The sequence below is a fragment of the Schistocerca serialis genome, chromosome 9, assembly GCF_023864345.2.
Source record: "Schistocerca serialis cubense isolate TAMUIC-IGC-003099 chromosome 9, iqSchSeri2.2, whole genome shotgun sequence".
Taxonomy (NCBI): domain Eukaryota; kingdom Metazoa; phylum Arthropoda; class Insecta; order Orthoptera; family Acrididae; genus Schistocerca; species Schistocerca serialis.
The window spans coordinates 395,548,001-395,552,115 of record NC_064646.1 but is presented as its reverse complement, the minus strand read 5'-3'; the positions used below and the strand labels follow the sequence as shown (position 1 = coordinate 395,552,115).

At 40.5% G+C, this 4,115-nt stretch overlaps 1 non-coding gene across 1 annotated transcript; it reads left to right on the top strand.

The window, feature by feature from the left end:
- The first annotated feature begins 2,301 nt into the window (after positions 1-2,301).
- Trnar-ccu (transfer RNA arginine (anticodon CCU)) lies at positions 2,302-2,374 on the top strand. Its single transcript has one exon. It is a non-coding gene; the product is annotated as a tRNA-Arg (tRNA).
- Positions 2,375-4,115: the final 1,741 nt, after the last annotated feature.

The window sequence follows — 4,115 nt, the reverse complement described above, 5'->3', positions numbered from 1 at the left end:
CGGTATTCAAAAGACCGAACAGTCAAGCAGTTGAACGACTCTGTTTACTGTTGTTTTGTCAGTCACCCAACAAAAGGCACAGGATAGCTTTTTCACAGATAGTGTGTTATTTTTGTCGTGAGGAAAACGTCTGTAAAGAATTCTTATTTTACAGCAGTGGTAGTGAAACATTTGACCCAATTACGACAAGAATCAAAAAGACCTTAAAGTCATCATTAGTGCTCAACAATATTACTATTTACTGTGCTAACAGTGCCTCCGTAGAATTTGGAAACAATAAAAGTGTATTTATCGAATTCTGCAAAGAGGATCCCAACTGGGTTGTGGCTGCAAAAAAACTGTCATACCTTGAATAACGCTGCAAAGATCGCAGCAGATGCTCTTCGAATTGACGCGGAAACCATCGTTATTAACATATATAATGAATTCCATCGGTTTATGAAAGAGGGCCTCAACTAAAGGAATTTTTTTCTTGTCTGAACGTCGAATGGCAAGATTTATTAAAACACTAACTCGGTGGCTAACTCTCGCTCCGTATAGTCCGAAACTCTCAACCAATTGTACTTTCTCCTGTAGATCGATCATACGCCAAATATATTCAGTGACATTACCGGAACATGACCAATCACTGACATCTCAGCTTGTGTATGACTTTGCATTGCTGAATGTAAACCTGCTATCAGATGACCAGAAGCGACAAATTACTTGCAGTGTCTTATAGGCTACCTTGAAAAACGTTTTTAGTTTGAAGGAAACTTTACACAGTAAACGAAGAAACACTGCTCAGTTTCAGAATCTCTGTAAGCGACGTATCGATATGAACTTTGTGTTGATACGTAATTCGTGGAATGAGTGCAGTTAAGCACTTTCTTCAGGGAAGAAGAGGATTTTTTTTTTAAGCTGAAGTATGATGAAAAATGGATGAAGCTTTCCTCGGTCATGCAAATAGTGAGAACATATTTAAAGTTTTTCTGTCCTTCATTCTGATGTTGCTCTGGAAAGAATGTTTAGCCCCATGACGAACTCTGTGCGAGGTAAGGGAAACCGTTACTCAATGGCCGCATCAGAAGCAGAATAATTATTATTAGTGGGAAGATTAACTATTCATTTAGGTTCCTACAGTTTTCTCGACTGAGTAGAACCTTTCTTTCTTCCAAGGAAGTTGAAAATCGAGCAGAAGGATCTGTAAGGTTAAATGCAGTACTTTGCTACATTTCAGACTTGTATATATTGCGTTACACATGTCGTCGTAACAATTTAAGGTTGTCAATAATACGGAAACAGTTGGTTTTTGAAGCAGACATTCCTCATGCAGAGATGCTTCAAGGTTTCTTACAAGCCAGCGACATCATTCACCGTACAGGTGCTACAGTCCTTGATTCGACGAATGTGTTGTTCTGTAGAATACATATGTAGCTGTAGGTGTAGAAGCACATTCAGGACATTCTAACATTCGTTAAATGTTTTAAAGTTGAGAGCTATATAAAGCAGTCTGTCATTAATGATTTGAAAACGAAGGCTTTTGGGCATATGATTCTACAAACTTGTATCTTCTCTTTATGTGAGAAATTCGCTCCCCAGAGTTTGAGGAAGTATTTCTGATACATGCTGTATTGCTTTTCATATGAGTAATGAGTACGATCCATCACATATCTCTAGTAGAAATCTATGAATTTACACAAAACTACTCGTTTCATGGACTTGAAATTACTTGAAAGTAGTGACAGCATTACTGCGATAATTACATGTACGCTGGTAATGTCTCTGCCGAAGAAAACTGTTAAGCTTAGTATTCGCTGCAATAACATTGTGGCGCAACAGTATCATTTAAAAGCAATGTTTCGATGATATTCTGTCTTTCATCAGTCACTTTGTGTAGCTTAAGGCCGAGTGAGAAAGCTTTAGTTTCGCCAATAGACTATATCGCTTAAAGTTGAACTTACTTAAAAACTCATTGCAGATACTTTTGATTATGAAATCTGAACCATCACAAGATAAGAAAGTTAATGTGTGTATATGTGTAGTTACCTGTGAATACTTCTGCCGCACAGAACGAGGCAGTGACATATTAAAAGCGCTTACCAGTGCGGTTGTGCGGCCAATGAAAGCGCTACAGTATTATCAACAGCTTTAACGTCTGTTTACGGTTTCACAATTGTTCGAATGGCACGTTCTGATCATTTTACAGCAATATGTGTCGAAATACAGGAAATCGTTCCAGAAATACGGCTAAAGTCGTTAATAGTGAAACTGAAAGAGTTATCACAACGACCTAGCACTGTGCGCAACTTTATTCGCCGAGCCCCTGTGGCCTAATGGATAAGGCATCGGTCTCCTAAACCGGGGATTGTGGGTTCGAGTCCCACCAGGGGTACAAAATTTTTATTTCGTGAAAAGATATTAAAAGATAAGTCTTGTAAAATAGTCCACAAAAAGAGGATATAAAGACGCAAATTGTAAAAACGGAATGTTGCAGCAAGAGCGTAGTAACTTGCGGTGGTATCCTCATAGCAGTCTCAACTAAGATTAATTCATAGCTCAAAGCTCATTAAATACTTCCAACGACTGAACCTGCTTAGCTCATTGACATTAATGAATGATAAATGGTCGCCAGAATAATGCCACACGACAGTTCCTGAACAACTGCTCATATTAATCAAAATGTTACCTACAGTCATGTTCTGGATCGTGGGAATTAGTTCGATTGTACTTGCAGGTTTCAACAGCAACATTTTCACCCTCGAGTGGTTCCAGTGCTGCAAGATAAGTAAAAAGATAGCAACAAAAATCTATTCTTCGAGTTGGCCAAGGAAAATAATTTGGATACACAGAAAGTCTGGTAAAAACTGCGTATATTCTTAAAGGATTTCATATGAACGAGATGAGAAAAACGAATGTATTTCAGACGAGCGTGGGAGAAGTCACAATTGGCCAACTGTTCTGTCATACGCGGATGCCTTATCTTCATACTGCATGTACTCCATTGCGCCGGGCGCCGAGCGGACATTGTGGGAATGCCATCAAGTGCGTATGGCATTTTCATAAATCGTAGTAGAAACACTGTTACCTGGTTATTATTTCTCGCCTGTGTATCTCTTAACTAGAATAACCCTTTAACTAGTGGCTCATTTTTCATGGAGACGGTGATACGACTTCTCGGCTCTATACTGCCGGTGTAAAAGTGATATCCACCCCTCCTTAAGGCCCTTCCCCAACCTGCAATCTCCCATCTCACTGCCATCCTAAATAATTGTCTTACAGCACAGTATTTCCCTTCAACCTGGAAGGTTGCTAAAGTAATTTAAATCCCGAAACCAAATAAAGATCACCTATTCCCTCAAAACTATCGACCAATCTCCCTGCTCAACCACCTGTATAAGTTACTTGAAATCCTCATCCAAAACTCCCTACTACAATTCCTATCTGCCAACAACATCCTTATCCCCGAAAAATTTGGATTTCGTGCTGGGCATAGCACAACACAACAAGCCGTTCGTCTGGTGGAGCACATCTGCACAGAGAAGAGCCAGGGCAATAGCACAGCTGCCATATTCCTGGACATTGAAAAAGCGTTCGACCGGGTTTGGCATGGCGGTCTGCTATACAAACTGTCGAAGATGAACTGCCCACTTCACCTGCTTAACATAGTCCACTCGTTCCTGGTGGAAAGAAAATTCTACTCTACAGTAGATCGAGCAAACAGCGAGCTAAAACAAATAGAAGCAGGTGTCCCACAGGGATCTGTGCTTGGCCCCCTCCTGTATCTACTATACACAAACGATCTGCCGAAGGAGCTGGGCGGCAACATTGCCCTATATGCAGATGACACTGCATTATACCACAGTGGCAGAAACATCAACTATCTAGCTTACCGCCTACAACGACACCTAGACAAAGTGACAAAGTGGTGCAATCTGTGGAAAATAAAGATCAACGCAGACAAATTCCAGACTATCTTATTCAGCCACAAAATCAAGCGCCCCATAGTGAACATCACGCACAACGACCAGGTACTACCCTGGAAAGAAGTAGTTACCTACCTAGGGCTAAAACTGGATAAGAATCTGACATTTACCCATCACATCAAAGAGGCCTGAAACAAGGGCTCCACCCGG